General features: G+C 52.1%; 1 protein-coding gene across 3 annotated transcripts in view; it reads right to left on the reverse strand.

Moving 5' to 3' along the window:
- Positions 1-13,723, reverse strand: part of LOC136570645 (zinc finger protein 135-like) — a 174,440-nt gene that overhangs the window by 5,637 nt on the left and 155,080 nt on the right. Inside the window, exon 1 of one of the 3 annotated variants that reach the window (XM_066571090.1) lies at positions 10,110-10,347. The exons of the other annotated variants lie outside the window; for them this stretch is intronic. The gene's annotated coding sequence lies outside the window, so the exon portion shown is untranslated. Of the gene's footprint in view, positions 1-10,109; positions 10,348-13,723 lie in introns of those variants that run through there. 3 annotated transcript variants of the gene reach the window in all.

Consider the following 13,723-nt stretch of genomic DNA (forward strand, 5'->3'; position numbering starts at 1 on the left):
TCATAGATGATGATAAAGCCGCGAGAAAGTTGGGAAACTTATGGCGAGTCGTGCATGATGAATTGTTGAAATACCAGTCAGAGGAAAGAGCTGCCCAGCAGGCTAGTGCAGCCCATGAAAGAAACAGGAATTACGGAGAATGGTTTGGTGCCCCGCTACCCCCTGTTACGTCCACGGTCAATCTGCCGCCGGCATCGCCTTTTGCTCTAAATAGCAGTTCCCCACCCCCATCGGCGCCTGTTTTAAGTGGCACCCCCTCGCCAACTTCGGTTCCTGCCTCATACGGCGGTCCCCTGCGGGCACCGGCATCTACATTAAGCGGCGGCTCCCCGCCGACACTAGCTCCTGCTCTAAACAGCAGCTCCCTGCAGCTATCATCTCCTGCCTCAGGCGGCAGTCCCCCCCCCGCGCGTACTCCAGCCGTGCCGTCCGCGCCGCCTGCCCCGGTGTCGAACCCTACACCTCCTCCGCCTAGTAACGCGCCCATCCCCGGGTCAGAGAGTGACCTAGCAGGGGCCGTTGCACAGCAGCGAAGGGAGGCTCATGCCCACCCCGGCCCTGAGCGGCTTAGCAGCTGCAGCGCGGCCGCCTCCCGCTCCGCTCCGCAGCCGCCCCGACCCCCGAGCCGGGGAGGCGGCAGGACGGACCTCCCCCCCCGTGGGGAAGCGGGCTCCGGTGAGTCCGCCCGCCCCGCGGCTGCCCGGCGCAGTTCTGCTTCCCGGTCACCAGCCGCTGCGCCCGGACACGAGTAGCAGCTGTCACCGCTTCAGCTCAACCTGCCTCCAGCCCGCCACCACCGGGAGCCTCAGATTGGACCTGGCAGCCGTAGCCACAGTAACCCTGCTGTCTACTCACCCAGAAAAGGTTCCAACTGGGGTAAAAGGACCACTCATTATTGATGGATTACCTATGGGAGCTTTGCTTTTAGGATGTTCCTCGGCTACAATGATGGGATTATTTGTTTTATCTGGAATAATGGACGCTGGCTATATAGGGGAGAGTTCTATTATGCTGCATACTCTTTTTCCACCTACGCGAATCGAAAAAGGACAAAGGATAGCTCAATTGATTCCTTTGCAACAGTTGGCTAAAACTATGCCCCCTCGTCAGGCACAGTCGAGAGGAGAGCATGGATTTGGATCCACGGGGGGTCTTATCTTACTCTTTTAACAATGAACTGTTAGATGAACTTCGACCTTTGTTAAAGGGAACTGATCCGGCACAGCCTGTTCATATAACCCCTGAACAGGCTGAGACACTGCAGCAGGTATTGGACTGTGTTACACAAGGCAGTGTTCAGAGATGTGATTTTGATCTTCCTATACAGCTGACAGTTTGGTGTGGACCAAAATTTTTACTGGGTGCACTTACTCAGCATGACAGAAAAACGGGGGAGATATGGGCCTTGGAATGGATATCTCCTCCACTTCAACAACATAAAACCCTTCTTCAGAAAATTGAAATTTTAGCTGATTTGCTCAAAAAGGGTCGTGATAGGACAATGGGGTTGGATTCAATGCCCAAAAAGATCACTAAAGCCCTTATCGGATGCTATAACTGCTTACACAGATGCAGGAAGAAAATCCAAAACTGCTGCAGTGACCTGGCAACAAGAGGGACAATGGCATCATCATATACTCCGAGCTACTGAGTTGGACACTTTGAAAACGATGGAGCTATTGGCTGTTGTATGGGCCATGATGCATTTCTCTGGACCTCTTAACATTGTAACAGATTCTTTGTATGTTGCCCGCGTGTGTGAGCGAATAGAGGATGCCTCTATAAAAGAGGTTCAGAACAGGAGGTTACATGAGCTGTTTATGCAACTGCAGAGAGCAATTAAGCTAAGAAAGCATTCTTTTTGTGTTATCCATATCAGAAGTCACAAATGGGATATTGGTCTGGGAGAAGGTAACATGCGAGCAGATAAATTAGTCTCAATCACACAAGCAACTCCGATTCCCAAACAAACCATAGCCAGAGAGGCACACTCCATGTTCCACCAGAATGCAAAAGGCCTTCATAGAGAATTTCAGATATCTATGGAGGAGGCACGGGCAATAGTCAAAGCCTGTCCTATATGTAGTCATCATAATGGAGGCTGTGGTTTAGGTCTGGGAGTTAACCCAAGAGGGCTGAGCACAAACGAGACCTGGCAGATGGATGTCACACATGTGGCAGAGTTTGGGAGGTTGAAGTACGTACATGTTACCATAGACACTTACAGTCATTTTATATGGGCCACAGCGCATCAAAACGGATAATGGGCCTGCTTACTGTAGCAAAAGAATAAAGCAAGTCATGCAGATGTGGGGGATAGAACACGTAACAGGCATCCCCAATTCTCCTACAGGGAAAGTGATTGTGGAGAGAGCAAATGGTACTTTGAAAAGATACTTGAGTAAATATATGGATACCAGAGAGCCACAAGAAAGATTGTTAAAGTGTTTGTTTGTTTTGAACCACTTATGTGTTTTTGGGGAAAATAAGGTTCCTGCTGTGATTCGTCGCTATGTACAAGAAACAGATGGTGTAAAAAGAGATGTATGGGTGAGATACAGGGATCCCAAAACAGGACAATGGCAAGGTCCTGCTAAGGTGTTATATTGGGGCCGCAGATATCTTTGTGTTTCTACCCCTACAGGATCTCTGTGAGTACCTGCTAAATGGACCCGAGCAGCTGTATTTGATGGAAACTTTATGTTATCGCTTTATTAGTTTTTGCTTCCTTTGTGGACAGTGTAGACCATCAGGCATGGGCCCCATCTCAGCCCAAGACTAACATATGGGTCACCCTGGCAAACTTGACTAAACAGGAGACTATTTGCCTGTCATTATCTTCTCCTGGCAATCCATTCACAACCTGTTTGGTTGGATTACCAGCAGATCCCTGGCCGTGCCCTTCACATGTACCAACTTGTAAGGTCAGCAATGCCAGGACGAGTGTGGATAATTGGGATCAGTGGATTTCCCACTTTCCTATAGCACCACAAGAGCCCCAAGAGTTAGAGTTGTTAGAGTCAGTGATGGCAGATGCATGCATTCATTTTAACCATAGAAGCCTGCTGTCAGTCAAGAACCATTCTAATGTTGTAACTTCTAGCATGGCTGTCTACCAAAATGCATTGGCCTGGTGCAATTATACAACAAAGAGAGTGTCAGTCTCATCAAATGACCCTATTCAATTGCCAGCAGGATATTTCCTGATATGTAGAGACCGTGCTTGGGCCGGTATCCCATCAATGCTGCACGGGGGACCATGTACACTTGGACGGCTGTCTCTACTTACACCCAACACGTCCATGATACTGAACATGAGCCGCCGCCATCATAGAGGCAGACGAATGGCTCATACATTTGCAGCTGACTGCCGGGACAATGTAAAGTTTTGGTCCCCAGCGGCCATAGTTGCAGCATCTTTCTTAGCTCCAGGGGTATCAGCAGCACGTGCTCATGCTATTTTAAATAGGTTAGGGTGTTGGCTTGCTAAACAAACAAATGCAACTTCTTTAGCAATTTCCAGTCTTTTGCTTGATGTTGATTCTATTCGCCATGCGACACTTCAAAATACAGCTGCAATTGATTTTCTCTTACTTGCACAAGGCCATGGTTGTGAAGAATTTGAAGGCATGTGTTGCATGAATCTTTCTGATCATGCACAGTCTGTTCACTCACAGCTCTCTGAGTTACGGAGGTTAACTGGGAACTTACAGGTAGAATCAGGCCTTGGTATTGATGGATGGCTCAAATCTTTAAGCTCAGGGTCATGGTTACGTTCTATTGTTAAGGTTAGCATTGTAGTAGCTATTGTAGCTTTGTTCTTAATATTAATTTTGCCATGTTTTTGTATATGCTTACAGAATATGGTGCGAAAGATGATATCTACCGCATTTAATTAAACCATCCTTGTTCAACAGAAAAACGGGGGAAATGTAGAGAGCTTTTTGGATAATTGGTTAGCTGAGAAAGGACATTTCGATGTGATACCAATGGATAAGGATAGGGGAAACAAGCTGGGGATTATGTAACCAGTGTCCAATCACTGACAAAGGTCATAGTGACCTTCGCTGAAACGGGAAGACGGGGGAGAAAATTGCTTGCCAGAAAATGTAGATATCCTAGGTAGAGAAGCTAGAAGAATGCAAACATAGAAACAAAATAATCATTAGAGCGTAGAAGTAGGTGTGGTTGATCTACGTGTGCTTTAACCAATAATGAGCTCAGCTTTTGCAATATGTATAAGCTTCATTAACACCAATATAAATATGTGTGAGCTTTCAATAAACTTTGGGATTTGCCATTCACGCATATTGTGTGAGGCAATTCTTCCACCGTTCGCGACAATAGAGGGTATGTAGTAGTTGATGGGAAAAACATGCAAACTATGGAAAAAGGGAAATTAACCTTAAACTAGTAAGCTCAAACTTGTGAATTATATACTTTAAAAAGAGCACTAGAATATTTAAGTCAAAATAAAGAACTATATATACTGATTGAAGGTATGCCTTTAGCATAGTACATACCTTTAAAAATTTGGAAAGGAAAAAGAATACTTAATTCAAGAGGAAAAGGTTTAGTACATGAGGAACTTATTTTAGAGGTTTTAGAGGCATTAAAATTACCTAAAACAGATAGCTATAGTACATATTAAGGAACCCCAAAAGGAAAAGACCCCAGAAATAAGAGGAAATAATTTGGCAGATGACGAAGCCAAGGATGCAGCAGAAAGTGGAGCTGAGTGAGTTATGTTAATATTAACTCCAAACGAGGAAAAACTGGAAATTCCAAAGTTTAGGGAAGCCGAGAAAAAAGAATGAAACAAGACAGGAAGTGAACAAGATAAATCAGGGAAATGGAAACTTCTTGATGGAAGACAATTACTTAATAAAATGTGCTTACTAGGAAAATATTAGAAGACATGCATCAGAAAACTGAGGCCTGAAAACTGATGACAACAGGAGGATCTCCTAGAGTTCAAGTCTGGCATCAAGTTAAAGCTCTGACAACCAAAAGAGCCTCTAAATGGATGAGCAGGGCTCGGTTATTACAGTATGAAACTTGTTCAGTGGCACAGGAGGATTCAGAACTGAGGACAGGGCAAGGGTTTAACCCAGCTCCTGTTTGAACAGCCTGGAGAGGGGCTGGCAAGAAACCCAGGACTGCACTCAAGGGACAGAGCTCCAGGCCCAGGCTGGGAGAGATTGATGAGACAATCCCTGGACTGAGGGAGAAAATGTGTTTGTGGATGGCTCTGAGAGGGCAGCAGAAGGGAAAAGAGCTACAAGACAGGCTGTTATTAAGGAAGGGGAATCAGACAAAGCGCAGGTCACCGCCCCATGCTCAGCTCAACCCGCCGAGCTCTGGGTGCTTGTAAGAGCCTGGCACTGAAATGCCCTGGGCAGGAAGGCTTCAATATCTTCTGCTGACACCATGGCACCTAACAGGGGGCAAAAGCAATTCTGACTGCTTCAATCTGACTGATGCAATCACTGCATCACTTATTAGGGTATTTCTGAAATAATTAATTCATAGAGAAGGGATTGTGGAAGAATAGACTCAGAAAGAAGAACTCATTTTACTCAAAAGATCCTTCAGGAGGTTATGGCAGCTTTAGGAATACAATGGGACCTCCATGACCCCTGGCACCCCCAGAGCTCAGGTCAGGAGAAATAAACACTTTTGGAAGCTGGTGATAGAAACCAAGATGCCGTGGGTACAGCTTTTGCCATTGGCTATGGCAAGAAGAAGAACCAAACCCAGGGCAGATATTCAATTATCTCCCTTGGAATTGATGTCTGGAATTCCTTACCCTGGTAATTCGCCACCTTGTGCAGGGTGGAGATAAGGGATGTATGTTTCAAGCAGTCTGTGGCCAGAATCCTGTCTCTTGTGAAATCTCTCCCACAGGAAGCTGGGCTGGCACAGAGCCTGCCCTGGGACTTTGCTGTTGCCAACACCCAGCCAGGACATCGGCTCCTGCCTAAGGAGTGCAAAGCAGCACCACTGGTGGCCAAGGGGCCCATGCCAAGTGTCCCTGAGGCCAGAAACAGCCGCCAGCACAACTGAACACGGGGGGACCCCTCAGCCTGGCCTCAGGGGCTCTGAAGCCCCGGAGATTTGCACTTCCCGCCTGCAGCAGGACCATGGGAGCCGCCCCCGAGCCTGCCCTGAAGGCAACGCAGCAGCAGCCAGGGCTCCACAGCGGGCCAAGCCCCTGGGCCTGCCCACAGATCCTCTGCTCAAACCCTGGGAAATCCTGGCCACCCTCCTCTGGCACCTCCAGCCACTGCGGCCAAGCCTTGCTGCCACTGCTGCAGCTTCAGCGCTGGCTGGGCCTGCACTGCCACAGCTGCTGGGGAGCACCACGGCACAATTCCACTCTGGGGCTCACTCACACCCACACTCTGGGCTGACTGCGACTGCATTGCTGCAAAATGTACCCATTTTGGTTCTTTTAAATCTTCTTTCTCTGCTCAGAATGGTTTCTCTACTCAAAGGTTTGCCTTTGGCTTGGGGAAAGGAATTTTAAAGGTTTTATTTAAGGGCTGTTAACGCCACTCAACAGAGATGAGTTCAACATCTCCACAGACTGGGAATAGCCCAAAAGACACCCACAGAGATAACGACCAGCAACAAAACATCAACGCCCAGCAGCAAACAGCAACCAACAGCTACCCCAGACACTGCCCCCGGCACAGCTGGAGACACCTGGTCTGGAAAAGGCTGAGAAGGAAATCCAGGAGTGTGGACCGAATTCACATCAGAGGCAAAGAAATCCGGGTCCAATAGGAAACCAAATACTAAAAACTACACAACTTGGAAGCAATGAACATTAAACCAATGGATTTAGATTGGTTCAGATTGTAGAAAGTTTAGGAAAAATCTAGTAAAACTCACTGTCATGGAATGATTTTCTCTGCCCACTCGGGCTATGTGTGAAAGAAATGATTTCTGTTGCACATCCTGGCCAAAATCAAGTAATGCCTTGACTCTCTAAGACTAAAGAGATTCTTGTAGAGCTTTTGTTTTCCCTGCAGCTTCAGTGACAAAATTACAACAAGAGAAAAAAATTTTGTAGTATTCCCACTTTATATTGCCAGGTAGGTTTGAGACAAAAGTGTGAGAATCAATTTTTGGTCTGGGTTTTTCCATGTTCACATTTATGTTCATTTTGCAAAATTGAACAGCTTTAAACCTAACACTTTAAACTCGTAAATAGTTAATACTTTTTTTTAAAAAAAGCAGATTCTGGTGGGGGGAGGGAAGGGGCACATATGACTCACCAGATGGCTGCCCTGGAAGAGAAGCTTCATTCCAGGCAGCCTGCAGAGGAGCTTTAGAAATGCAAATGAACACTGCTGGGCAAAGCCTGGACAATGTACCTGGGTCTCTTGCCTGGGGCAGGAATTGGGCTGATTCCCTCTGCCCCTCACCCCAAGCTCTGCCTGCTTGCGCTGATGGAATTTGCACAGCTCAAGGCAGAGCCCAGGGTGAGGATATCTGACCCTGCAACAGAAACGGGCGAAGCTGCAAAGGGAAACAGCAAATGAAGAATGTTGGGAAAACTTCACTAAAAGAACTGGGTGAGGAATCATCCCTCTGCCCACTCCAACATGTGCTGTCACTGTCAGTGTTATACAGGGTGCATTACAGCACGGTGGCTGTTGCTACCACAAGTTCAGGAAAGCAGCTGAGAATCCAAGTATTTGATGTTTAAATGACAAAAAAAAATCGGCCAATTGATGCAGCCCTGGCTCCTGAGGCAGTGCAAACAATGGGAAAAACATCAACGCCCACCAGAACAAATCTTACAACACCATGGACCAGCCCCTGGGAACCCAAACCAATTCATATCAGGAGCCACAGAACCCATTTCTCATTTCAATGGCATCATTAGATTACAAGCTGTCCTTGAAATAACCAACCAGACAGCTCCAGCTCCTGACCTTCCTGCTGACCAATCCACTGAAATGAGGAACACAACATTTCACCATGGGATGGGATCAGATCATCTGTTAGCAGACAAAGGAGGAGTTTCTGGAAAATGAAATAACTCAAACTGTTGTTGGCAAATAGATGAAAAAGGAAAATGGTGAAACAGATAACAAAGGAAATAAAAAAGCAACTCATGTACCGGTCCACACATGGAAAGGATGGGAATGGGACACGGTTTTGAGGCTCCCTGGCAGACCATGGATTTAACTAATGCTGTTTCTCCTCTGATGTGCTACAGCAACTTTCATCTTTTTACCATGCTCCACACCTTGAGAGTGCAGCTCATTCAGCAGGAGAGCGAGAGGATGCAGGTGGCAGCCAGGCCTCCTGATCCAGAAACGGCTACAGAAGGGCAGGGAATGAGGGCACTGAGAATAATCCCAAAACTAAAGAGGACTCAGGAAAAAAAATTTGAGTCAATGGCAATTAATATTTGTAAAGACAAGTATTGAAAAAAAACAATAGGAGGACGGATTGCAAGGAATAAAATGAATGTGTCGTTAGAAAAAGATCGTGTGTATCTGCTTTGAGATTGGGCTGGAGACTTGTAGAGTTTTAAAAGAGTTCTAATTGACACGGACTGCTGCTCAGCCAAGATCCAGCTAAATTCCTGAACTTTAGGGGAAGAACAAAGACTTAATGCAGTTATGAATTTAGGGTGTTATACTAAAGGGTGGGGGGTGCATAGTAAAGAGCACATACAGTAGGTAGATCGAGCAGCCTTGTACCTTCCAAGTACCTCAGCCAGTGGGGAAAGGGAGAGGGAGAAGTGGACAGACAATTAGGATAAAAAACAAGGCTACGTTTTAAAGATCTCCTGGGAAATGCCCCACGGCCTCTCCCTCTGCTCAGCAATAAAGTCACTTGTACAGGACTCCTCTGTCTCCTCGGGGCACAGAAACCTCCGGCCACGTCAATTTCCCCGCACAGCCCCGGGCACGGGGCAGCCGCCTCTGTCCCAGCCACAGGAACCGGGCCGAGCCAGCGCTGCACCGGCAGCGGCTCCTGCCGAGGCAGCGGCCGCAAGGAGACCGCGGGCAGGGGATGCCCGAGAGAGGCCCCGAGCCCCTGGGAAGCCCCTGCAGAGCCATGGAAGCGGCTCCTGGCGGCACCTGTGAGCCCGGGGGGGATCCTCGTGGAGCAGCCCGTTCCCGAGGGACCGTGTCCCGTGGGAGGGACCCCAGGCTGGAGCAGGACGAGGATTCCTGTCCCTGAGGGGAGGCTGGGACATGACCGGGCTGTGACCCCTGTCCCCTGCGCCTCCGGATGGGGAGAAGGGAGAGAATGCAGGATGGAGTTAAGCCCGGGAAGGAGAGAGAAGTGGGGGGAGGATATTTCCGTAGAAATTATTTCAGTTCTCGTTCTCTTGCCCTGCTATGTTTGATAATAAATTCAATTAATTTCCCCAAGTCAAGTGTGAGAGGAATGATGGATTTTGTCCTTACAAACAGGCTGTGGGTCTGCTGGTAGATCAAACCAGCACTGAGAGATAAAAGAAACAATGGGAAAGATTCTACTGATTGATGAACGGGAAAAGATATTTGCTTTTACAAACAAACTTTAGTTTGCTGATAAATGAAATTGAACATTAAAAGATGAAAGAAACAATGAGGGAAAACCCTAAATACCATAAGAATTAAAAATTAAAAGGGACTGTTATACATTAGAGGGAAATCTTCAATATCAGGCCTATCGGAAAGCCTGAACCTCTCAAGTACCTCAGCCAATGGGGAAAGAGAGAAGGGAAATGCGGCCGGGAAACTGGGATAAAAAGGGAGGCTGCGTCCTCCAAAAATTGGAGAGACCCCAGGGGAATGCCTCATGGCCTCTCCCTCTATTCGAATAAAGTAAAAGGACTCCTCTGTCTCCTTTCTGAACATAAACCTCTGATGTTTATGGATTAATTTTCCTGACAAGTGCGCTGTGCCCTTTACCAGTGATTGAATTGTCCTCATCCTTACCCAGACCCTCGAGCCTTTCCTTACGTGCTCTGTTCCCTGCCCAAGGGGAGGAGGGAAGTGACAGAAAGGTTTTGGCCTCTCTCCAGCATCCCCGGCTCCGGCCTGGGCTCCTGCCGGGGCTGCAGGTGGGTCCCTCCTCCGTCCCGCACTCACCCCAGCTCCCAGCGCCCTCACGGCCCGGTCACGCCGAGCTCTCGGCGGTTCGGGGCAGCAGCAGCGGCTCCTTGGCCTCCTGCCCGGGCCGGGCCCAGCGCCAGGCCCGCTCCTCAACCGCGGCTGCCGGGAAATGCCGGAGTTCGGGGAAAGGGAGACGAGGCCGTGCCGTGTGCAGAGCCCGCCCCTCGCTGCGATTGGCTGATTCTGCCGTCACTCCTCGTTCTGGTCTCTGATTGGTCACAGCCGGGCTAAGCACGGCCCCCGGTGCCGCCCTGAGGGCGCCCCTGGCTCGGCAGAGCCACCATCAGCGGAGCGTCCGTGCGGGCCCGGGAGGGGCGCCAGCGGCCGGAGCCTGGTGAGGCGGCGGCGGCGGCGGCGGCGGAGCTCGGAGGCGGCCCCAGCGCAGCCTCCGGGGACGGGGCAGCCTCCTCTGTCCCAGCCACAGGAACCGGGCCGAGCCAGCGCTGCTCCGGCAGCGGCTCCTGCCGAGGCAGCGGCCGCAAGGAGACCGCGGGCAGCCGCTCCCGCAGCGCCCTCGCGCCAGCGGCAACACGCGCCGGACACGGCACAACGAACCCGCCTGAGCCCCCTGCCGCCCCCGAGGCCCGCAGCGAGCCCCGAGCCCCCGCACAACCCAGCGCGCCTCCCACCTGCGCTGCGGCCGCCTCCCAGCTCCGCCGCCGCCTCACCGGTGGGTCCCGGTCACCCCCTGGATGATCCCGGTCACTCCCAGTATGTTCAGAATCACTCCCGGTAGGATCGCAGTTGCCCCCAACACGGTCCCAGTGGTCCCAGTCATGCCCTGTATGGTTCCTTTCACTCTCAGTCCCTCTCAGTAAGAGCCCAGTGGGGCCCCAGATCACTTCAGTATGAGCCCAGTCACACCTTACCCGATGCCATTTGCCCCTGCTGTGGTCCCAGTTGCTCCCAGTATAAGTCCAGTCACCTCCAGTATGATCCCAGTTACTCCCAGTAGTATGCTAGTCACTCCAAGTGTGACCCCGTCAGTCCCAGTATGATCCCAGCATGGGCCAGCTGCTCCCAGTATGATCCCAGTTGCTCCCTGCATTATTCCAGTTTCTCCTCTTCACCCCTACTACAGATCTGATCACTCCCAATATGATTCCAGTCAGTCCCAGGATTATCCAAACCATTCCCAGCCCCTCCCAGTATGTCTCAATTGTCCCCTGCATGTTCCCAGTAGCCCTCAGTGTGGTCCCAGTATATCCCAGTATGATCCCTGGTGTCTCAGTTCTGCTTCCAGTGGGTTCTTTTCCCAGTCTGTCCCAGTCCATCCCAGTCCCTCCCCAGCAGCTGCTGCTGTTTCCCAGATCCTGTCGTCCCCCCTCATCATTCCTGGGCACTGGGATCCCCCTGCACCTGCTTATCCTGCACCAACACCCCCTGCACCCCCTTTCCGGGGTATCCTCCTCTCCCAGCCCCTGGATCCCCCGTTTCCATGACCCCGGGGACACCCGGGCCCCCATTCCCGGCCAGCCCAGGGCACCTCAGCCCCAGCCTCCCTTTGCTGGGAAACCCGGCCTGGGCATGGCTCTGAGATTTATGATCTGCCAAAGGAAAGGGAGAGAACAGCAGAGAGAGAGAGAAGGAGTTACATTTCTGGGCACCGGGAACCCCCTAAACCTCCATTCCCAGTCAGGGAAACCCACCCATACCCCCATTTTGGGTCCTGTGACCCCCCTCAATCCCCTTCCCCAGCACCAGGACCCCCCTGTACCCCCTCATCTGGCACCAGGACCCCCCTGAACCCCCATTTCTGGTCACCGGTGCCCCTGGAACCGCCATTCCAGATACTGGGACCCCCTCGAACCCCGAATTCTGGGAAGGAAACTCCCCCTGAACCCGCATTCCCCGGCACGGGAAGCCCCATTTCTGGGCACTGGGACGCCCCTGCCCCCCCTTATCCAGGACTGGGATTTCCCGCACCCCCACAGTGCTCTGGGACTCCCTGCACCCCCATTCCCAGCCATCCCGCCCTTCCCAGACCCCAGACCCGGCCTTTTCCTCGGCTTTTTCACCCCCAGATCTCCCAAATTTCTGCATCTCCCCATTCTCCATTCCCAGCGCTTCCTGGAAGGGGTTCCAGGGGGTCCCGGAGGGTCTCCCGGGGGTCCCAGGGGGTCTCAGCGAGGATCCAGTGGGATCCAGATGAATTTCCTGGAATTCCCCTTTTCCCCGTCTCACTTTTCCATCTCCCAAGCTGCGTCCCCTTATCCACCCACCTCTCCCAGCCCCAGAGCCCCCTTTCCGTGACCCAGGGACCCCCTGAACCCCCTTTTCTGCCTTTCCCAGCTCCCAGACCCCACTTCCCTCAACACTGGAGACTCCTGGACCCCCTTTGGTGGGCACAGGGACCCCCTGGATCCCCCATCCCGCCTCTCACAGTCCCTTCCTGGAACCTTGGACCCTTCCCGGTTCTCCCGGTTCTGCTTCCCAGCTCTCGGACGCCCCCAGACCGCCCAATCTCTGCGTGCCCCCAGTTCTCCACCCCCTGCGCGTCCTCTGGGGGGTCCTGGCAGGTCCCGGGGGGGTTCAGGGGAATTCCCAGGGTTTGCTCTGTCCCCTCTCCCTCCCCGCGCTGCCCCGGTCACTTTCGCGTCTCCCAAGCTGCGGCACCGGGACCGACCCGCCCGGGGACCGGGGACTGCCCCGGCACCGGGACCCCCCTGAACCGCAATTCCTGGGCACGGGGACCCCCCGAACTTCCATTTCCGGGCGAACTCCCCTTCCTGGGCACAGAGACCGCCTTGAACGCTAATTTCGGGGCACTGGGAGCCTCCCTGTACCCCCTTCCCCAGCCCCGATAATCCCTGCACCCCTTATCTGGAGACTGGAACCCCCTAAATCCCCATTCCCGGGCACGGAAACCGCCCTGAAGCCCCATTTCTGGGCACCGGGACCCCTCCCCCAAACCCCCATTTCTAGGAACTGGAACTCTTCTGAACGTCAATTTTCAGGCACCAGGACCCCTTGAACCCCGAAATCCTGGAAGGGAACCCCCCTGAACCCCATTTCCTGGGCATCCCGTTATCTGGCACCAGGCCCCCTGAACCTCCATTCCACTGCACCAGGACCCCCTCGAGCCCCCCATTTCTGTGAACGTGGACCCCCTGCACCGCTTCCACAGCACCGGATCCCAGCCAGGCCATCATCTGGCACCGGGACCCCCCTGAATCCCGACTTCTAGGAAGGTACTACCCCGGGAACCCTATTTCCTGGGCACCGGGACCCCACTCTATCCCCTTATGCAGAACCGTTACCCCCTGAACCCCCATTCCGCTGCACCAGGACGCCCATTCACGCCCATATCCAGGACTGGAACCCTCCCAAACCCTCCATTCTCAGGCAGAGGGACCCCCCCGCACCCCCTTATCCAGCCCCAATGCCCCCCCCCAAACCCCCTGTCGCAGCCCTCCCCCTCTCAGACACCCCAGCCCCCGCTTTTCCTTGACCGCGGCACCCCCTGCACCCCCACTCCTGCCTTCCCCAGCCCCCACCCACCACCTTCCTCAACACCGGGGGCCCGTGCACCCCCTTTCCTAGGCACAGGGACCCCTTGGAACTTCCATTGCCCTCAGCCCCCTTTCCTT

Source organism: Molothrus aeneus, unplaced genomic scaffold (assembly GCF_037042795.1).
Source record: "Molothrus aeneus isolate 106 unplaced genomic scaffold, BPBGC_Maene_1.0 scaffold_35, whole genome shotgun sequence".
Classification (NCBI taxonomy): Eukaryota; Metazoa; Chordata; class Aves; order Passeriformes; family Icteridae; genus Molothrus; species Molothrus aeneus.